The 23,936-nt window shown below is 35.2% G+C and overlaps 1 protein-coding gene across 1 annotated transcript in view; it reads right to left on the reverse strand.

Moving 5' to 3' along the window:
- The window catches only part of CDH19 (cadherin 19), a 69,756-nt gene that overhangs the window by 43,284 nt on the left and 2,536 nt on the right, over positions 1-23,936 (reverse strand). The window lies entirely within an intron of this gene.

The raw sequence follows: 23,936 nt of genomic DNA on the forward strand, positions 1-23,936 counted from the left end.
AATAAGTATTCTTTCAGAAAATGAAGGCTTTACACAAACAATGTGCTATTATTGAATTTTCAGTTATTTTTGGTACAATAATAAAGACACAATGCTCAGTTAGGAATGGTCATCTTCTATAATACGAAAAGTAACATTTTGAAAATCCTTACCACACTTCTTTAAAGTCTTAAAGTTGAGGAATAACATTTCCCTTGTAGGAGCAGTTTGGTTTATGAATTTATCACGTGCCAGCCAGTTTGTGCCACAGTAAAAAATATTTACCTGCATTTACTGTAGGCTTTAAAAATCCACGAGTATTTTATCTGCCCAGGATAAAGCATGAATTTATGTATTTTAAGTTTGTGGTATAAGTAATAATAATATAAAACTCTTTCCTTATACAAAGCCATCATTGCTTAAAATGACACACGGGTCATTTAGACAACTAACTCTTCCCTTCCAGCAATTTTACATGTCGTTTAACACTGTTTTGCTCAGATGTAACCTGCAAATTTATATTTACTGAAAAAAAGATAAAGTAGTACTCACAGTAAGACATATAGAACTCTAGGTGTCAAAAGTGGGTTGCAGTTTCTTAACACTGTCTGTTTTTCAACTGTAAAGCTGAAACAGTGCAAGACCAGACTTGAATGGAAGGACTATGGCTTAGGTATTCTCTCGTTTCAGTTTTCTGTGGCAAATGGCTTATTTTCCTAAAGCTGCAAGAATAATATTTGTGGCATGGAACACAAGGCCAACAAAGCTCAACTTGGCTGTCAAATAAAGCTTGAGTGAAGCTTAGAAAGCCTAAAGGCCTTGGAAAGTCTCTCTGTAGAACGGGTGTATTTTAACACTAAGCAGTAATTAGCACAGAAAACAATTTTGAAAGTTAACTTTCTTTTTTTTTCACAGTACACAGTAAAGGACAGACTAGTCAAAAAATGAAAACTGAATAGTCAAAGAGACCTTTCAGAGGAATCATAAGGAAAATTATTTCAATCACTGTTTAAATGAGGAGACAGGTGTTCAGTCTGGGCCATAGCAAATGCTTCTGGCTACCTATTAGCTGGAGTTTTGGCCATTTGTTCTGACAGTTCCTGCCTTGTTCAACGAAGTATTTCAGGTTGTGAGTCAGTATTTAGGGCAGAGTGACTGCCAAACATACTCTCATTATCAAACTCATCTGACAGACATCGTGCATACGCATCAATGCAATGAGGGTACAGAATACGGTTATGCTGGTCCACTGTTGGCTGCCTTCTAGCAATGCACTCAGCACTTAGCCATCAACAATGAACAGCTTAAAAAGCATAATTAATATGTTGCTCCATTTCAGTGTCCTCTTTACTAAATTATGCTGATAACCTATGATACATGGATTCAAGTGTCATGTCTCATACAAATTGGAGAGGAATAAACATTTTTAGATTTTGGCATGTTGCACAGTGTTATGTGTATAAAACCACTTTGACTTGAAAATACAGACAGCAGGCCAACTATTTATATAAACCCATAAAGTTTTCTAATGCAACTGAGAGCATATGTATTTCTGGTTTTCTCTTCTTTGTTGTACCAGACGTACTCAGTTTGCTTTTACTTTCAGGACCTTTCAAAGCATATTTGACTACAAAATCTTTCTTCTTATTTGACAATGGGACACTGCCTCCAGCCTCTGGCCAGCACATTTTGTCTTTCTTTATAAATCCACTTGTTCCCTTGTGAAACAATCACCTTCTTTCTGTTCCAAAGACTCACTCTTAGGAGTAGTTCAAGGAAAATATCCAGAAATTAATTTCTTATTACCTCCCCTATTTCTAGACTTTCCCTAAAATAATAATAATAAAAATCTAAAATTTAGTGTTAATTACTTAAAGTAAAAACAAAGTATTCACAGTGTTTATGGTGATTCTGTGCTGAATCTGCTGCATACCACAGTGACTAGTATTGTCTCCTAATTCCCTTGTAGTCCTCTGTCTTTCCCCATCCATCATCTTTTATTTTGCACTCAATTTGTAAGGTCTTCATAACTGAAGTGACCTTGTACTTTGTGTTATACTATGTGGCAGAAGAGAAGATTAGTAAAAACACAGAGCTTTTAAGTAGTATAATAATAATATGCACTATTTTTAATAGAATGAAAAAAAGACAAATGTATTTTCAGAGATGAGCAGATGAGCTAGCACTAATAATTTCCCAAGGGAATAAAGGAAATGGGAACCATTGTTCTGCCTCTGTCTTATTCTTCAGGAAGTGCATCTTTACTTTCTCTTACTTGCACTGGATTGCAACAATAAAGACTGATACTTAAAAATGAGTAATAAGAATATATATTACAGTTTTAATAAGAAGGCTACAGCTTTTAAAGCAGTATCTTCCTTTTATTCACAATGAAAATCACAAGTTACCTGTAGACTACAAACAGATTTACCTTCTTAGTACAAAGTGGCAGAGTCTTTTGTTAGGTTTTTTCTATAACCATCACCAAGTGACATACTATCATCATTTGAAACTGGATATTAGTTTTAGGTCTACTGGTATTTGGACTCAGGTTTGAATTTCCTTTATTTTAACTATAGTAATTTATTTTAAATAATAGCCACGCCATTATCTACAAAATAATACCTATTACTGTCTAGCGTTGCAAGAATAACAATAGGAAGAACAACAGGTTTGTAAAATACAGACTCTGGGATATAGTGAAGTTACCTATTTGTTGGTGGAAAAATAAAAGACTAAGGGTGAACAAAGCAACAGCTTCTAAAGAATTAAAAAAAAAAACAAACAACAGATTACAGTGAAGGAGAGGATAAGTTCTGTTCTGATTCTTTTAGCTGAAGAATAAGGAAAATAAGAGCTTAATTTCATAACAAAACCCTCCTGATTTAAATAAAGCCTTCTAATTAGGAGGTAAAAAAACACTGGTAAAAAGGGACATGGTAGATACCCCTTTTACTAGAGACTGTTAGGACCACCTTGCATATATACTTTATTCAATTTTACAGCAGGATTTTAAAGCAGCGACTTGTGAGAAAAACAAATTCTATCCTTGAAAGTACTTAGCAGAACCAAAAATGCCAGACTGAAAGACATACCTTTTGTGGAATTTGGTGTCATCTTTGCCTGTTTTAATAACATCAAGCAAACAACAAAATGGTAAGGTCAGTTTAAGCCAATTTAATTCATTAATATGCACCTTCTGAAACATATTTCTTACCTCAAAAATATACCTAACATGATCTTGTTTTAGTTGCAAGTTCTGATTTATGCATTGGTGTTATTGTGATTATAGTGAAATTTGTCTCCCTTGTATGTTGCTATCTTTAAATTTTGCTTAATAAGATAAAGAATGAAGGATGCTTGTAATTAAAATCTACAGATTACTGTGTGAGAAAAAGCTTGGATGGATAGACACCTTCATAGTTTCAACTATAATTTTGTTCATTAGTACTATACCTACTGGCTATTTGTCCTAGTTGCATTTTATATGGCTGATTACTGGCAACCCTAGTGTACTATAGTGTTGCTGCCTTTTTTTTTTTTTCCAGAAAAGACTGCATATGGAATCATTTTCATTGACCACTTTAGATTTCATAGAATATGGTAGACACTTAGGTTATATTGCTTATAGAATTCCCAAAAGATTAACCAAATACATGTAACCTATTTTAAGTAATGTATAGATTTTGTGATTATATTTTTAATCTATATAGAATATTGATAAAATCTTCCAGAGTACACAAAGTGGTGGTGAACTTAGTCCTATTCTTGCTGCTTCTTACTATTGCTGAATTTCACATATTTTTCTACGTTTGGGGTGCTAGAATCTCTTCATTGCCATTTTCATTGATTTTTAGCTGTGATATGGCCATTTGCAATCAGTGTCAAGATATTTCTTTATGCAAGTTTTCCATTCTTCATGTATTTTAAGTATTTTATTTAGAGACACTAGAAAAAGGCACACTAAATCCCTATTTAGCTCCAAATGTGCCGGATTTGCCCTCTGGTTCCATTGATATCTACCATCAGAGACTGGAACAGGAAAAGTCACTATTGTGACAGTAATGTTTAACTGAGTTGATAAAAAAAAAATTGTGGGAAGTAAGAGAGAAAAATTTGCAAGCCTTTGTTTTGCTATTTAAACTTCAGTTTTTTCAGAGTGTCAGAATTTTCCAATGCCACACATACATATTGTGGGAATGACTGGTTGAGTGATATATTGTGAATGGGAAACTTTCATACCAGTCCTGCTGTAGCTCAGCTCACCTTTTGTACAATGCTTCTCAGCTTATGTTTATCTTCCTGATGTATTTTATTTATGATTAGTTTAGCATTAAATACTGTTTTAATTTTAGCTAATATTTGCATTGAATCCAAATATTTTAATTCAGTCTTTTTACTTTCTGATGTTTCACACACTGCTTTATTTTTAAGTAAATTTGGACTCTTACATCTAGCCAGTATGCTAAATATAATTATACTGTGGCTATCAGAATTAACATCTGAAATGTAATAGTGTCTTCAGTCAATCATTTAAAGTGATGTCAACTATAGTCTTGTTAGTCTGTTGCACAGCTACCTATTTTAAAAGCTACTGCTTAATCTTGACAAGCGTAGTTTTTAACACCTGTCTTGGTGTGACATTTGACCGAAATATATTGACTGGTAGTGCATATTAGCACAGTACAGCGCATGTGTCTGAACTACTCACCCAGCACTTCATTTCCATGGATAGCAATTGCTTAGATGTTATAAATATGATATAAATTTCACTTAATTCTGGTTGTTACATTATTTTCTTCATTTTGTAAATAGACTACTGTAATGCTAGGAAAGGCCTTCAAACTACTGCATAGAGTTGCCAGAGTAATTATCTGTTGGCTACACATGGACAAAACAGCTTTAGAGAAATGAATTTGTTAGCTGACTAATGCCTTTAAACCTGGGGATTCTAATTAGTATAGAAATGACAGACTAGAAATTCTGTCTTTCCTATTGTTTTATAATGGTCTACTGATTGTCTTTCCAGGTAGTATATTAGCACATATTATCCAACCCCAGTATTTTATAAGAACATCTGTGGCACTGTTGAAAAAGCCCAGTTGCCATTTCATATGAAAAAAGTTTTCAAAGCATGACAAGAAGTAACCAGAAATCTGTCCATACTAGAGATTCAAAACATCTTTTACAGTATTAAATTGTGATATATATATACATATACACACACACAAATCTTATGTCTCCCATTAAAAAGCTAGAGGAACTGTAGGGAAAAGTAGGAGTTTTTTTTAAATTAGGGGAATAAGAGTCAAAGGTGAAGGATGAGATTACCTGCAGTAAATGAAGAAAAAAGAAAAAAAAGTGGAAGAGTTGTTCCCCATTTAGCCCACAAGCCAAATGAGACAGTATAGAGGATGGGGTGACGTGTCTATGTTTTACAACCTTACACCACAGTATGGTCATTCCATTCCCTTTGTGGAGTTATATTCATCATGAAAAGATATGAATAAACCAACGTGGAGAAATAGCATCTTTCTGCATTAAGGCCTCTGACAATTGGTACTATTCTGTTCTATTTGAACTTTGTCATATAAAACTGGCTGCACAATATCTATGTCCTAATGATTGTGAGCATACAATATGACATAAACAGTCTCTTGCCTTTTTCAGCCCTGTTCCACCAATATTTTTAGAACTGAGAAATTTGTTGCTGGAGATATGTGTAGCTGGGATCAAACCGATGTTTCTGGATCTGATTCAACCATCCAATTTTTTATATCTTTAAAGTGACTGCTGCCACTGCTGTGACTCTAGAAAAAGATTCTCACGATTTTGGAAACATGCAATCATAATCTCACTCCCTGTTATGAATCATATTACACAGAGCTGGAAATGTAGCCTCAGACACTTCAGTCATGCCCAAGGCAGAAGGAGACCCAAGTCTTCTCATTGCAATACCTTTGCGCTCATTTAGAAACAGCCTGGTAAAGATGACCCAATCCATCTAAAAAGTCTCTGGTTTAAAAGAAAGAGTCAAACACACTGTTCCCATCAACGGAATAGAGTATCTGGGGAATGATAAACTTCTGGTGGAAAAGACTTTGCCAGACTGCTCTTGTTCTGCAGCAGTGACCTTTGGGACTGCTGAGAAGGTAAGCACTGCATATGAGTGGAGCCCAAAGTAATTTGATCTTGCTGAAATCACAAGCTGATATTGTGAAATCACAATTCTGATATTGTGAAAAACACAAGCCCTGTGTGTGCTTGTGTTACTGTTTTTTTCAGCTGAAACCAAGATAATTAAATCTGGAGCATCAGAAGGTAATAAAGAAAAAAAGTTTGTTTCTGAATTTACTGAAATCCCCCAGACGCACCAGCAAGTGTCACCAAGAATGTCACAGTGACATGCACATCTCCAGCAGATTCCCCAGAAGTAACTGAAGTTCCAGGATTTCTCCCAGGTTGGTGTGACATTATGTCTTCATTTGGAAGCATAGGTTTTCCACTTGTTTTTAACTGAAGAACATAGGTTATTGGGCGAATAGTTTAATAGACAAGAGACACTGATATTCCTACTTCACCTTAGTATAAGAAAGAAAAAGAAGCAAAAAAATTTATGTAGGAAAACCTGTGTCGATACTCTACACACTGGTAAAATAATTGTTATATTTAGGTTTTTTTCACAGACTATTCTGCCATATAGGTACATCCTACCTCAGTCAAGATGCTTCCTAGCTAAAGAAAAAAAACAACATTGTGAAATATTATGTTAATTTTCCAATGAAAATATAAATCTAGTAAACAGATGCTAAAAGATTCAGTTATGCCAGTAGTTGTGGTACACTGCACTTTCTACACTAAAAATAAGTAATTGTTTAGTTTTAATTGTAGCTTCCCATAACTTTTATTATGATCATTATTTATTTTTAAGATAGCTTGCGCTATAGAAAAATATGACAAAAATCGTGTCTTTTAACATAACTATTTTGCTGATTAAAAAGACTAATACGTGCACAGTAAAATCAGAAAATCTTGCCTTCTGGTATTTGTTTGTTATTGCATAGAAGTAGGAAATTCAATTACAAGATGTTTGATTCACTGGGAAAAGCCGGCTGGAATATTTTTGGCTCTGCAAGATACTACTCTACTGAAGAACAACTTGTCAGCATAATGATGTAAAGGACAACGTTCTGTGAATCATGCTTGAATCTGTTTGCCAAATGATTTCCAGGAAGGCACTTCATGAAATGCTCCAAAACTCTCATTAGGATTCAGGTTCCATTTTTTGCTTTCATTTGTAATTATTCTTTGCATACATTAAAACTAATAGCACAACAAACTTACCTCTCCCTTAGATTTTTAGGAGATTTAATTCCTCCAAATGTGAAATATGCAAGGATAAAAAGAAGCTTATTCATTTCAGCTGAACAGGTGCTTTTTGCTATAATTTGACTTATTGTTAAACTACTGGGTTTGGCTTTAGAATCAGTTTTCCACAGAACATTAGGTAAATCAGAAATATCCTTAAATTAAATCACCCAGTCTATGTCAACAGGAAACTGAACGGAAATCAGATTCAAAACCTTATATTTGGAGAAATTTGCCAGGACTCACACGTAAAGTAAATAAATAATTGTAAAAGCAGTCCTTTACATGTAGATAAAGAAACTATAATTTCATATTAAAAAAAAACCAGGTAGTATTTTCATTTTCATCAATTCACTTTGTGCTCTGTTTATAATAAGGCACACTAAGGTAAATAATGCAGGGAACAGTTTTAACACTACTAAGTTTTCATGATAAACTAGACAATTTGGTCTACTACATAATACAGTATAAAGATATGATTTAAATTAATGAACAATGTCCCTTGTGTACGTACATACAGGTAGTCTGTGCCCTACAACAGTGGAAATCAGTTGGAAAAATGCTGAAAGAGGACACCTCTCTCAGAAAGGTTGCAATAATATCAGACAGGAAAGGGCAGAATTTGTCTGCTTTTTGATAGAAACAACAAACTGAAGAGTATGTGTGGTTTTCAGAATAATGAGAAGTCAAGATGGAAAATAATTGTTTGATAAACTTTCTAAAAATATAACATTGTTTCTTGTCCTTTTATTCTCTTAGTCTAATTCTCAGTTGATGAATAATCCCTTATCTCCTGCAAAGGAGTAACCTCACTTTCAGTTCTGCAAACATCTCAATAAGCAGACGCTTGGCTATCCCTTATTCTTTTTTCAATATTTCACTGTTCTGCTGCACTACCATATTTTATTCTCTTTCTTCACTCATTCTAGCAATTACATTAAAGACTAATATCCTTTCTTTATCTGTCTCATATACCAAAGATATTTTAATCCAATGTGGTTCTTATTTGATTTCATTAAACTTTGTAAGCACTTCCCAGGCATTGATAAATTCAGAACAAAATAGGAGGAGAGAATTAGGTATCCAGATCAAATAAAATGTGTTCTATAACCAATATCATGTCAAAGAATTTTTAAAAAGGAATCCTTTTCTTTTCTGTTCTGTTTCAAGGTATAGAATAAAATATTCCAGGTATAGACCAATAAACACCATCAGATCTGCAAATTGTGCATCTTTTTACTTTTTTGTTAATGATAACACATTTCATAAGAGTCATTAATTAATCCTAAAAATATAACGTCTTTTCAAGCTATTGATATTGCATCTTCCAAAAATTCTTGACTTTAAAGCTATTTTGTGAAAGACATGATTTTTTGTAGAGCCCTCTGATATTCCTGTGGTCTAAGAAAACATCAGAGTATAGTTTTAAATGAAAAAAAAAAAAAAATGGAAATCTAAGTTGCGTAGTATCCTGTCATGTTGCTACTTGGTACAGGCACCATGAATCTTTCTGCAAAATACTGGCAGGAAATATTGTTTATACTTCCCTCATCATTCAACTTAGTCCTTTTAATCTAATTAGGATCTCTTGCAACATTATTAGTTATAAATTCTGTTTAGACTAAAAATTCATTAACCAAAAACTCAAGAACACCACCAGAATTCGTGTTGAAATTTGCCTTTCTAAATTCATTCTTCAGATGTACAGTGGTGTGGAGTGTATTCTTGTAATGTATTGTGTAAATATAGGAAGTAGACTTTGAAAAATTTCTAACTACTATTTGGTGTCTTGAACACCACACATGCTTCTAGTAAAATGCTGCCTTTTTGACATACTTTTATCTCAGGTCCTTACATTTGTGTCATTCTTCAAGTGTCTTATATTGCTTCAAAATAGAAAAGAAAAAAAACAAACAAACAGTGAGAGCAGTGGATAATTGCATTAAAAATTCAGTATTGCTAAAGAATTCAAATTAGCCCCCAAAATTCAGCTGTTTGAACTAATTGTTGCTGTTAGTCGACAAGAATTCTTTTCTTCTGGACTAATACTCTTGATATAATAAAGCCAGACATCTAGTGCTCTTTGAAGCTGATGAAATGTTTTGTTATCTCTTCATATTTTCTGTTCTGCTTTTTTTTTGCTTCATTTTGGTTTTGAAAAAAAATTAATTTGTTTTCCTTTTCATAACAGTTTTTACTTTACTACAACGTGATTCTTCCTCTTCCTAGCCTACACTGAATTCTCCTTTCTCACTGAGAACTTGAAGCACTGAGAGACCCTGATCCTTTTTTTTCCCATTCTTCACTTAAATACTGTTTTCCTGTTTGCACCTAAGGTTGATGAATTACTTACTCACTCATAAATTCCATCCCCACCACTGTAACTCATCTACAATAACAGTTTATTGCATCTTTATCCAAGTTTTTTACCTCTCTTTAATCCTTGTGCGTCATTATCCTTTGTTACCTGTGTGAGCCTCTATTGATTCTCTGTTCAATGTTATCTCTCATCAGACCTCTCTGTACAGATTTCTTTTGATGTTTTACCTCATAGAAACCTATTGTAAAAAAGAAATTGTGCTGTATTATATTGTTGAGCCAGAATGTCTGTGAGTCATTCAGAAGGTAGTTTTGCTTATTTTAAGAACACTTATGTACTTTGCAGCTTTAGCCTTTTTATCCCCAACTAAGCACGTATCCTCAGTATTTTATGTATTGCTAGAGTGTTAAAATGCACAGTTGAGATTAATATTTTTATACTTCATCATCTACTTTTTCTTTCACTCAAAGAAGTTTCTTGGGCTAAAAAGAAACTGGAGAAAAGAGGCAGAAATAGGAGGAGTTCACACTAAAAGTAAAGCCTGGCTAGGATGACTTTAACAGGGTAGGAATCATGATGAGTGTTAAAATGACAAGAACTGAGTTACTAGAAGAACTTGGGGTTTAAAATGCAAGACTTGATTTTCCTGCAGTGATTAGAAAAGAACGAAGCTAGATGTAGACTCTGACCTGCACTGGATAGGAGCATCGAATGTGCTGGGCAAGGGGTCTTTCTGTCCATGGGAAATATTTGCAAGATGGATTGCCTCCTGGACTGTGCATAAGGTTGTAAATATGTTGCTTTTCTCTGGACATGCTCCAGGACCTCAGTGTCTTTCTTTAGTGAAGGGACCAAAATTCAACACTGGATTCAGATGCGGCCTCACCAGTGTTGAATACATGGGGAGAATCTCTTCCCTGGTCCTGCTGGCCGCATCATTTCTGATACAGGCCAAGGTGCCATTAACTTTTTTGTCCACCTGGGCACACTGCTGGCTCATGGGCAGCTGGCTGACAACCAACACCTCCAGGTCTTTCTCTGCCAGGCAGCTTTCCATCCACTCTTCCCCAAGCTTCTAGCGCTACATGGGGCTTTTTTGTCCCAAGTACAGGACTCTACACTTGGCCTTGTTAAACCTCATCCCATTGGCCTCAGCCCAGCCTGTTCAGATCCCTCTGCAGAGTCTCTCTACCCAAGCAGATCAACTTGTCCTCCCAGTTTAATGTCATCTAAAGAAATTACGCTTCTAAGTCCGTTGAAATGAGTGGATGTTTTCAAGTCACTCCTTGGCCTTGTACTTTGCTATCAGCGTGCCTGCTTTGCAGACATTTCTTTTCCCTTGTAGACTTGAGAGCATTCTGTGGCTCCTACACAGCCAAATGGATAACTTCAGTGCATATAAACTTATGAATATGCATGAGTTCTCAAAGGTGCAATGATTCACTGAATCATTTAAGTTTGCCTCTAAAATAAGTCCTTGTAAATGAAATTACTGAAATAATTTTCTATCTCACTCATTTAAAGCTTTTTTTTTTTTTTTTTTTCCCCACACAATTCCCCTTCTTTCAGGAGTCTGTTAGAGTTTCTGACTTTAATTTATTGCATGCCAGCTGAAACTGGGAAGTCCATAAAGTTGCCATAGTAACTGAATGGACAAAGACTTAATTCACTAGTTTATATAAGCTAGAACTCATATCCTGCACACAGTAATAGTCTTAAATTATTTAGGCCCATAACGTCCACTATTAATGGATTATATATATATTTCATAAATAGGTGCCAGCTCCTTATTTAGTGAAAAATGGGCTTTGATTGTCCTGTGCTGTCTCTAAAGTAGTTGTTAGATAGTAAGCCAATCAAGAAGTCAAGGAGAATGAAAAGGAACGAGAAACTGGGCTCTGATAAAAGTAGTGCTTTCCACGTTAAGAGAGATTATGGGTTATGTATTAATTTACTAAGTGTTAATTGAAAAAAGAATAAATCCCAAAATAGAGCTGTTAGACTCCATAAAATCCATGTCTATCAAGCAGTGACAGAGGACAGAACACTGAATTTTGCAGTCTAGTGAAAACAACGGGTCTGAAGTCTATTGTTATTGATATTGTTCCCAGTCCACAGATATAATTTGCAGTGACACATTTTAGGGAACAAGAATGGTGTGGAAGAGCAAGACTGAAGGAGAAGTCTCTTGAAGAATGTGTTATGAATCTTAGCGTTTTGTCATGGGCAGCATGATTTATTTTTAGGCACTGTATTCTGCTGAGTTAAAAATAAGTGTGCGGCATAGTCAATTGTTATGCTGAGTGGTGTCAAGTTGTGACACCAGAATAAAGTAACAGAAAATAATAATATATTTTCTTAGTTCTTTTCCCTGCTTCTCTGCTTCTTGATCACAAACTGAATTAGTTTAAATTATCGAAATTATTTTGAATTGATTTGAAAACATCCAATGGCTCTGAGAACAATTACAGTTTTCTTCTTCTGTCTCCTTAATTTTATCCTTCTCCCCAACACCTTTTGCTTTATGCAACATTAAGCAATTGGGCAGATTAAAATTGTAAACCAGGCCTGCTGCACTGCAACTTTCCTAAAAAATATTGGTAACTATTATAAATATAAACCTTGGGAACTTTGCACTAGTAAACAGATAGGGATATTTTAATCACCGAATGTACCTATAACTTCAATGTTGTAGAGATCCAATTCTATATAATTTAATTCCCTAGATTAATGAATCTCTTCTTCATGAAATACCTGAATGCATCACTTACTCATTTTAATCCTTCAAGTGTGAAAAGGACAGCCCTTTTCAGATAGGAATTGCCGCGACAGCTTTATTTAATTTTATGTTCTTTTATTTCATTATTTTACATTTTAATTCTAGTGCCAGCTTTTTTCAGGATATTGAACCTGAATGTTTCTCCTGTACACTTAATTCAAAGAGCAGTCTGACAACTATATTTCTTCCTGGGTGGAATTCCACTGCTTATCATACTATCAGACTTTATCACTAGATTTACACTTTGTGTCGTGCCAGCTGTCTCCTATCATTCTGGGTGGTTTAGGTCCTTTACAAGTTCTTGTCCAAGGCTTGTAAACACTAGATAAATGGCATGAGAGGCAATGGGATGTGGAAAGCTATTCAGAGAAATAAAAGAAGGCGGTTAACCAAAGTGAAAGAAAACAGGGAACAGTTAGATATGCCACTACAGTGAATTTATTTTGTTGTCCCATACAATAATAGAAAGGTTAGGGGCTTCTTTGTGCTTGTAGGCATGTTTTACTTTGTCCAAGAAGCTCTCGTGAGCTGTGAGATAACAGAGGGAGCTCCCTTAATGACAGGTTTCCCCTCACCTCCCTTTTCCAGCCTGGACTACTGTTCAGTGCATTTTGACTTTTTAAAGGTCTCTTATAGAATTTTTTTTTTTATTAGTATTAGAAGATGTCAGGTAATTCAGGACTTCTTATACAAAACTAGGGGGTTTTATGAGGGTTTTTTTGGTTAGTTTTTTTTCCCCCTCAAAGGCAATTGGTTATATGAACTTTTTATTGTGCACACTATGGGCTATTTAACCTTCAACAGTAAGCGTTAATTTTAAATAAAATGTATCCTCTGGACACTCAGAATTAAAAGGCCACTTTGCAGATCAGTGCCTAAATCCCAGAAATACGGGTAACTGTTTTCACAAAGGGCATCCTATGTCAATGCAATGAATGGAAGGGTATTTTCCTATGCAGGGTATTTGGAAAACATGAACTTGTTTTCATTTATTCTAAGTTGAAAATTAATTCAGGAATTATCACAATTTCCCTAGTATTTTGTTTTAAAAAAATAAGTATTTAGACAAGTGTTTGAGATTTTGTGTAGAGATAAACTGGAATTATTTCCTTGTCTCACAGTTTTGCTATAAAAACATCATCAGAGCAACAATTACTTTACGTCGACAAATATTTCAGATCTGAGTTCTTGCTTACCAAGTTACTATTACCAACAACTGTCAAACAGGAAAGGAAATTCTTCACATTTTCCCTCTCATTTTTCTTCAAATTATTGTGTGACCTCCTTGCCCTTAGCTGAGATATGACTCAAAATGTATGTCGCTAATGCTGAGAATATTATTGTACTATTTCACTCTCACAGTTGTGTGGTAACAAAGGAGTGGAAACAGGGACAGGATATTAGCATGGTTCTATGGAATCTTAAGCACTGCACAGAAATCCCGCTTTCTGGGAAGGGATCAGGGCTGTTATCCATACTAAGACCACTAGCATACCAACGTGAAAACAAAACAAAAAAAATCTCCAGTGGAGAGAAAATAAAATTTTCCTGAAAGATGAATTCAGTAGAAATGGGAAAATAAGCTCTACCCTGTAAAGTAACTAATAAACCTAATGAGTTATCTCTACTCATTGCTGAAATAGCTTCAAGAAGGATGAGGTAAAAAGAAAAGAATCAAATGTGTGACACATTCACACACAAACTTCAAAAGAAAAGAGGTAATATGGCAGCTACAACAGGGGGTAGAAGAGGAATTTTAGATTTTCTGAAATTGCCTTTTGGGATGTCTTACCACTTTCTCTACTTGATTATCAGGTGAGTTTTACCGAATGCATACAACATTATTTAAAATAAATGCAGAGAACAACATTACTGTTTAAAATTGCTGTTCACTTGAAAAGAAAATATTTTACCTTGTCGAAATTGTTCAATTCTGAACTGTTGAAAAACTCTACTCTGATCAAATTCTCTGAAATACCTCAATGGATTATCTTTCTCTGTTTGAGAGAATTTGAAGTTAAAAACAAAAAGCTATTTCATAGAATTCCAGTTGTTTCACATAAACAGGAAAAGAAGGCATATTTATCCCTGGACAGATCATGCCACTTGATTTTTTTCTTCAAATATTAAAATCAAGATTGATATTGAACTATTTGTGGCTAGAATCAAATAGAAATCATGCTGCTTTGTGAAAAGGTAATCTTAAAGAAAAATATGATTATTATTATTATTATTATTGCAATTCAGTCTATTTGCATCTTCAGTGCCATGTTTGTGGAAACAACCGATTCAGTACACAACCACATAATTCATCTGCAATGACAGCACTTCAGTTTGAAGAACACTTCCTCCACTGGCTCTAGTAGAACATTATTCTGTATTAAAAATTCAGTTCTTTCTGTGCTAAATGATAAACAAATTGTAAGAAGAGCCCCTTTTCACCCCTTTGAGGAGTACTTTGCTGTTCTACAATCCTCTTGAAGGATAGTTCATTGTTCATATTTTACAGTTTAACGTAAGTTTTTCCACTAGCACCGTGACTTTAGGCTGTCTTTTCTTTCTCTTATAACTCTAGCCACTTTTGCTGCCCCTGGTCAACAATTCTTGTTGTTTGTTGTTTGAACAGAGAAATCGTAGGCTATGAATTGAAATAAATAAAACAAAAAATGGCCAGATTACTTATTACTCATACAATAGAGGAGAAGACTTGCTGGAATAAAATTCCTGGTAAGGTAGGAGAGTGACTGGGATGCTTACAGAATGTTTATAGCTTCAGCTTCCTAGTAAAGAAGGGACTGTGTCTTTTTAAGGCTAAGCTTAACCTCTTCAGGCCACAAGGCTTTTTCTTGTATAGCATTCAGTTTGTTTATCATGTTGATACAATATCTGAGAACTACTTCCAACCACACTACATCTAAATCCAAAAGCTTGTTCCTCTTTAGAATACTTAGTCAATATCCCCAAAACAATGAGATGTTTTTCTATGTAGGAGGCATATGGATGAAAAAAAAAAATGAAAGAAAAATAATATTTCAAGATAATAACTCTTGATAAGATTTTAACACATTGATTAATTCCTACCTGATACATTAATATCCCAAAGAATGGCTCGGTACAAGAACCAGTGCGAAATAGAAAGTACTCGGAGCTTAATCACTTTACCCACCTAATAATGAAGATTCTTTCTGGTTTTTTCATTCTTTAGAGAAAGAGGCCTTTGACTGAGTTTTATTTAATGGAGTAAATTGGAATGTATAAGTTTTGCTTAAGGATATCATCAAATAGCCATTTAATCTCAAAACATGGAAAAATATTCCCCAGCTATAATTATAACCTATAAGAAGATTACAAGAGAAAGACAATCATTTTTGTTTCCTTTATCGCAGTTTTAGAAATGGGAGACTTAGACAGCTTCATGAATATTTGAAAACAAAACATAAACTAAATATATAGACAGAGTTACTACATTTTTAGAAGTATTTCAGAATTTCAAATTGTAAAATAATTTCCAACACAAAAAAGGATGGGTTTTTAACACACCATTAGTTTCACTGGTGGAGTATTAGTGTACAGCCAAGTTGTAGCCATGTAAATGATCAAAAATCAAACCCAACTTATGTTTGCAAATTAAGGATCTCGTATGTGATTTAATGGGCATGCTAGCAAATATTTTGCTTGTTTTAATATATGTATTTTGGTTTTTAGTTAAATGGTAAATACAGGTAAATGCACTGACCTTTATGCAAACTTACCAAGTCTATCCTTAGCTAGGTGTCTAATGGAGAAGCCCTGAAGATCCACAGGAAACACTTGAAATATGCCCTCTAATGATCTTTAAGTTATTGTGACTTCAGTGCAAGACACTTGAATAAAACTTTTCTTTTAAAACAAAGTATTATTGCTAGGGTGTTTTATGACAATTGTTTACAAAGATGTTGGTACTTAAAAATAAAAATGTTGGGGTTTGCATGTGAAAAACATACGGTTTAGCCTTTTGGTTTTTTTTTTAAACTTTACAAGTATTATTGTTCTCCTTAAATTAATTTCCACTCTTGACAGAGGGTTGTTGTGAGAATATTTAATTTTAATTTGATTTTTTTGAACTGATTTTTAACTAATCGTGAACTAATTTTGAACCAATGCTTAGCTAAATGTTAATTTTATGAAGCACTATAGGGCTAGACTGAACAGGCTGTGACTAATAAACCTGTGATTTGTCAGCAGTTCAGCTGCAGCCTGTACACCTGATCTTGGCGGTATGGCTAGCAGCAGGGCTGGGCTGGCTCAGCATCCCCCATTTATCTCCTTCCCTCAGCTGCAGGAGGCAGAAAGCCATCAGTGGCTGCTGAGGCTGTCACCTATGGTTCTCCCCTGCATCAAGCAATCGATGTGTCTGATGGGCAAATACCTTACATTGTCTTTTACACAGATGATCTTGTCAACACTTGACAAAGTTCCAACCTTTTACACCTATTAAGGAAGGAAACAACAATGCTGTCCTCTTATCTCTAGGGTTTTCTATATGCTACCTCTGACTGTGTCCTAAATGAATCAAGAAATCAATTTGCAGCCTCCCCGCCTCAGTTAAATCGAACTTATTCACAGTTTCTGCTGTGTAAAAATCATCCAGTGCTTCTCCACAGGTACCCACTGTCATTTTGATATGACATATTGGTCCAAAATGTTTAATTTTCTTTTTTTTTTTTTTAAGCTTTGTTGTTATTTTTCTGGTTTTTTACATTAGCTCTATTAGCAGCAATTATGTAAATTATTTATTGCCTGCTATGTACAACTGATACATGAAGTAAAAAAATTAATTTTATTACCAGAAGAACAGAACATACTACAAAATAAGAGTATCTTTTAACTGAAAAACTGGGACTATATGTGATGTATTACAGTGTTTATCATGAGTTCATAGATATTATAGGCCTGTTAATAACCTATGAGTTTATCTATTTTCTTCCATGCATATGAATGATTATTCTTTATGGCATAGATATAATTTCTTGGTTTTAATAATTCAAAGCTTGAGTCTTCCATGTTTTCTTAAAACTGCGTTTATTAATTTAAACACCTGAAAGTTAAAGACCTAATGTAATGTGCTTATGCAGTCTCCCCTGACAGTCAATGGAAAGAGAAAGGCAATTTTTACTGAATAGTAGGAAAAGTAGCTAACGTATGAAATTTAGTGAGCTGTGGCCTAGAAAGGATCTTGACAACCTAAGTGAATATATTACTTAAAAAATATATGAAACAGGTCATTTGAGCTGCATTCTTAATCTTATTGCCATCTCCACAGAAATATACTATTTTTGAGTAAGTTCTTTCACTTTTGAGTGCTTATTAGTATTAGTGAAGGTCAAGGTACGTCTTGTTAAACATGTTAGTACCATTTTACATTTAGGAATACAGCTCACAGTTCCTCTATTAGATGTAGTTTCTGTTTTAGGTAGATATATATGGTTCTAGTAAAGGAAATTAGATGAGAAGAAAGATGTTTCATAGATTATTAGCTTAAAATAATGTTTGAAATTTTTATAAAACACACTGTTTATCTTCTCGGTATGAATTACTCTGAATCATAAGTTTTTGAAACAATTTGTCTCTGGATTGGGCAAGAGGAATAGTTATCTAAAGGGGTTGACATTTCTTTATGTTTTCCAGTAAATATATTTTTAAAAAAAGTCTTCGGGAAGTTTTTCTTAAATATTTTGAATCATAGAATCACCAGGTTGGAAAGGACCCACTGGATCATCGAGTCCAACCATTAATCCTTACTTAGCATAGCTGATTACCAGAATGCTTTTCCTTTCTATGATTACCATGCTTTATGAACAATATGATTACAACATATTGTACTACCATCGTATCATACTGTCATATTTAAATAATAAATAATATGTCATAGTGTAGAAAGAAAATAAACACATTTTTTTTTGGATGTGAAAAAATGCAAGACAAAAATAAGGAAGCCTATACACAATGGTTAAAAATCCATAGAAATGTAATGTTACTGTCTATAAAAGACCACTGAAATTGTTCCAGCAGAGTTTATCTTCAGATATCCTACTGGAATAGTTATTTTTTACTTTTTCTGACGTTTATGATTAGTAATACTCAGGGATACATCTATCATTTTTATGATACCACACTTTTTGCTGGGCTGCCTTGTTTTCATTTGAAACAAAATGAACTGAATCAGTTTATAGTAGCTCAGACTTCAGCAGTATTTCTCCACTTGAAAATCAACTATTATTCTGGATAGACTATCTATCAGAAAGAAAGAAAAAGAATAAAAAAAAGGAGAACCATGCAACAAAAAACCCAATGGACAGAAAAGCATGATTTATGAGAACTTACCCGTTATTCATATCTTTGAATTATTTACATTTCCAGTTTGAATAATATATCTGGAAAATGTGATTGTAAATTTTTATGTCAGAGTTTCTTTGAATGCTTCATACGTGCAACAAACCTATGCTTTTAGACACTGTATTTAGAGTAAGTTCTTGATTTAAATTTTCTTTTCTTCTGAGAGAATAGTTTCATTTGCAGGAAATAATGTTATCTACTGAGAAAAAGTTTTTTCACGTAACAATTCTTAAGTTTGTTTTTTAAGGACTCAGTGTAATAAGAACTTTCTGTTTTGTTTTAATGCTAGTTTGCTAAGACCGGGCAGTTCAGATGGTGGTGGTGGAAGTAATTATCTCTACCCATCAGGAAAGGACCCTTCAGGATCTAGTCTTGGGTTAGCATCTGAGAGGGGATCAGGCTCTGATTGCACACAGCGTGCAGAGCTGTTCTGTGTTAAGTGCTCCTGTTGATGTCTCTCCCAAGAAATCTGCTGCCTGTCCATATATACATGGCTGGGCCTGGCAGTGCTGGGATGTGAACTCCACTGAACAGAGGAGCAGCCCTGTCACCAGAATAGCAAAGCACCTCAGGCACAATCAGCCACCTTATGGCTGTGGAAGCTGCCAGCAGAAGAGAAAAGCCTTGTTGAAGGAAGAGGGGCTTGGTCATGGCCACAGCCATATCAGTGGGCTGGTGCAGGGTGGTGAGGGGATTTGAGGGGGATCACAGTCAGATATTGCCCATGGAACTAGTAATTGATGGAATTGGGATAGCTCAGGGAGAGACCCAGAGGTACATGGGTGAGGGAACTCAGGGACATGTGAGGGGAGAAGCTATCTGGGCAAGTGTGAGAAGACTCTAAGAGGGAACCAGAGACACCTCAGGGATCTCCAAAGACCTACCCCAGACTGTTGACCATATGGTGGGGACTGCTGTGCTGACCTGCCTCATCTTGCTCCTGGAGGGCACCATCTGCTCTTGTATAGGTCAGGGGAGTTGTGTAATTCATAAATATTTTGTATAGCTGTGATTAAAATATTAAGGTAACTGAGCCCACTTAGTCTCCTTACTGTCAAATTAGTCTTGAACTGTGACTGTTTGTGAGTCTAGGCTCTGTTTTCCCATAATCTTTAAGTGAGAAAAAAATCTTTTCATAAGATGATCTCTTAAAAAAAATAGCTGAGATAAAAAGCTGAGTCGAATAACATGTAAGACACTGGAAAATTGGTCTAATTTTATAACATTTGCACACTCCAGAAAGTGCGATATGAAAAGCTGAGCAATCAGCACAGTTTATCTCTATGTGACATTTCCAAATGCTATTTATACATTTCATGGGTCAGTCTTTTATGAAAAGCCAGCTATCTAATGATCTGGCATTTGAAACCAATTCAATTTATATGTTAAATTTGATGTTAGGGGAAAAACATTGCACTTACCACATTTTCGTACTTTAATTCTGGCTATCATCTTAATTTGCCTGGAAACGTCATTTTATTTTCTAGGGATGCCTCACGGGATATAAAATAACACAAATAATTCTAGCTCATTTACCACTGGGAATTTCTTTTAAGTATAAATTTTGGCCCAGCCAATATGTATCACAGTGATACATGAAAAGAGCAACAATAATGCTCTTAATCTTCTCTGATGGCTGTCTGCATCACATACAGAAAGACAGAGTGAGAGATCAGCCATTTGGAGAAGAACAGGCCAGTAATTGAAACTAACACTCTTTACCAAAGATGAGGGCTTTATAGTTTGCACTGTATTTGTACTTATCCTCCTCTTCCTTCATTCTTTCCCTCAAGTTTTCTGCAGGCATCACCAGAAGTTGAGGCACCTGGGAACGGCATCATGAGTGTGACCCATTGTCATGGCTCAGGAACCACTGGACAATGGTCTCTTTTTGTGTTCTTATTCTCAGTGCTGAAAGAGAGAAGGCTTTTGTACCATTTAGAGGAAACAATCCCATTTCGTATCACCTTACATGTCATGGGTAAGTCAAAAGACAACCAAAGTTAGAACTACTCCTAGTCTGTATCCATCATAGAATAGTTTAGGTTGGAAGGGTCCATTAACGGTGGTATAGTTTAAAACCATTATCCCTTGTCCTATTACAACAGGCACTGCTAAACCATTCGTCTCCATCATTCCTGTAGACCCCCTTTAAGTATTTAAAGGCTGCAATAAGGTCTCCCTAGAGCCTTCTGGCTGAGTAACATCAACTCTCTCAGCTTTTCTTCATACGAGAGGTGTTCCACCCCTCCGATCATTTTCGTTATCCTCCTCTGGACCTGCTCTAACAGGTTCACGTCTTTCTTGTATTGAGGGGTCCAGAGCTGGACACAATCCTCCAAGTGAGGTCTCACCAGAGAAGAGAAGAGGGGCAGAATCACCTCCCTTGATCTACTGGCCACAGTTCTTTTGATGCAGCCCCGGATATATTGGGCCTTCTGAGATGCACGCACACATTGCTCTCTCATGCCCAGCTTTTCATCCACCACTACCCTTAAGTCCCTCTCAGCAGGGCTACACTCAAGCTCTTCATTCTCCAGCCTGTACTGATACCAAGGGTTTCCCCAAATCAGGTACAAGACTTTGTACTTGGTCTTGTTGAATCTCACAAGATACACCTGTGTCCACTTCTTGAGCTTGTCTAGGTCTCTCTGGATGACACCTTAGGCTCATAAGCTGCACTACATATCTTGCTATTATCTGCAAATTTGCTGAGGGTACCCTCAATCCCACTGTCTTTGTCACTGATGAAGATATTAAACAGTATTGGTCCCTATATGGACCCCTGGGAGATACCACTTGTAATGGATCTCTATTTGGCATGGTTCTATTTGGTCATTGAGCCATTGACCTCTATCTTCTGGATGTGACCATCCAACCAATTTCTCTTCCACCAAGCAATCCACGCACCAAATCCATTTATCTCCAATTTAGAGAGAAAGATGTTGTCAAAGGTGTTAATAGAGGTTCAGATAAATGGTATCTATAGCTTTTCCTTTGTCCATTGATGCAGCCACTCTGTCATAGAAGGCCACTTGCCTGGCCAGGCAGGATTTGCAGTTGGTGAAGCCATGCTGGCTGTTTCAAATCACCTCCCTTTCCTCAATGTGCCTTAGTATAACTTCTAGGTGTATCTGTTCCCCGATTTTCCCAGACACAGAGGTGAGGCTGACAGGTTAGTTCTTCCCAGGCTCCTCCTTTCTACTGTTTTTTAAAGTAAGTGCAATGTTTTTCTTCTTCCAGTCAGCAGGGATTTCACCTACCTGACATGATTTTTGAAATATCATTGAGAGTGGCTTGACAAATAGATCAGCAAATTCCCTCAGGGCTATAGGATGTACCTCATCAGGTCCTGTAGACTTATATATTATATCTCCAGGTTCCTCATGTGGTCATGAACCCAATCTTCTCATACATTGGGAGGGACTTCACTTCATCAGTCCCTGCCTATCTTCTCAAACTTACATGCAAATGTGTCAGGGAACTAAGGAGCTTCTGTAGAAGTTTCATAACTCCTCATGCCAACGTGTAACGCAGACCATGGGACTGAATATGGGCATGTGTGTTTGTATGACTGTTTTCAGTAAATTTCAAAAAATAGAGAATATCTAGAGTGGTTCAGTTTATATAAATTCTTTGCTGCTGCCTTATGATTTAGCTTTATTTATAAGTTTATTGGCAGTCTTCTCAAAATTTTTAGAGTGCTGCCAATCATCCAGAAATCACAGATTAATGATTAAAAAAAAAGTGCACAACTTTTCAGGATTTAGCTCCTATGTTTAGTCACCATGGGTGAAACTCCTTGTTCTCTCTCCTGATAAATTCTATTTTGCATATCTAGATCCTATTTAGCAATTGCAAACTGTTAAAGAGACACTAAATAAATATAGTTTTCATTGCAAAATCTTTCAGTCCTCTTTTTTTCCCCACCAGTTTGGGCAGATGATATTTTCCTACTTCAACTTATAAACTTCTAGAGGGAAAAACTTAACATGTTGCCATGTACATTATTCTCCACATATTGTATATATCTCATTCATTGTTCTGAAAAGATTCTCTGCAGGGGGAGGAGTGTGTAAACATATTGTCTTTGCCATTTGCCAAACATGGTCTCTTTAAAAAATCTCTTAAATTTTGTAATCTACGTACTTAAAGAAAACTTATCGGTTTGGCTGCAATGTCAGAATGCTAAAAATGAAGAGCCACATTTACGCTGCAGAAGAAAAAGGACAAGGCATTTTATATACTTTTTCATAATGATATATATTATTGCTTAATGTAGTTGTAAAACCAGTTTTAAACAGAAAATTGACAAATTAAAACTTCAAGAACATCAAATTGCTATTTTATTTATCATTGACTGTCTTAAAGATCTGTAAAATACTGAAAAATAGTTTATTTTGCAGACATATTTGATTCTGGATGGATTTGAATCAGAAGATATATATAAAACCAGTACTCAGTCACACTGAATTAATTTACTCTTCTGTTATTTATATTTTATAATTTGCTCTTCCAGGATTTGTTTTGCCATCCAATGTATCAGAATTACATGTAAAAAGTAAAACAGGAAAATGTTGAGTGACAGTTTACACTTCATCTAATATTCAGTTAGCAAATTTAAGGTTGCAACAACTGTCATTCATTGGTTGAAAAAGAAAAAAACAGTACTGCTGCTAAAAGGAGTTTGTCCTCCACAAATTTCACACTGCATTGGAGTATATGAACTTTAGAGTTAAGATAGACTTAGGAATCTTATTTCAGGTATTATTGTATCTTTAGTTCCAGTACTATATTTTCAACCTCTTGATAAGGCTTTACTTCTTTCTTTTTCATTTCTTTTCCAATTTTCAATTGTTGTTTTGTATTTGAATGTTTCCAGTGTTGTTGTCTCAAAAGGAATTTGATTTAACCATTAGGTCATTGGCCTGAGAATGAAAGATTCTAATCTAATATTTTCCTTTTACATGGTCCTCATGGTGTTTGTTTCACTGACAGAAAGCCTGAGAATAATGTCCTTTTGCAAACATTGTTAACAGTCGCAGTCTGTCAGCAACAGCAACTGTATTTTTTTTATTCTACAGGCAATGCAGCTGTGGAGAGGATACCTGGATC

The sequence above is a fragment of the Cuculus canorus genome, chromosome 2 (assembly GCF_017976375.1).
Source record: "Cuculus canorus isolate bCucCan1 chromosome 2, bCucCan1.pri, whole genome shotgun sequence".
NCBI lineage: Eukaryota > Metazoa > Chordata > Aves > Cuculiformes > Cuculidae > Cuculus > Cuculus canorus.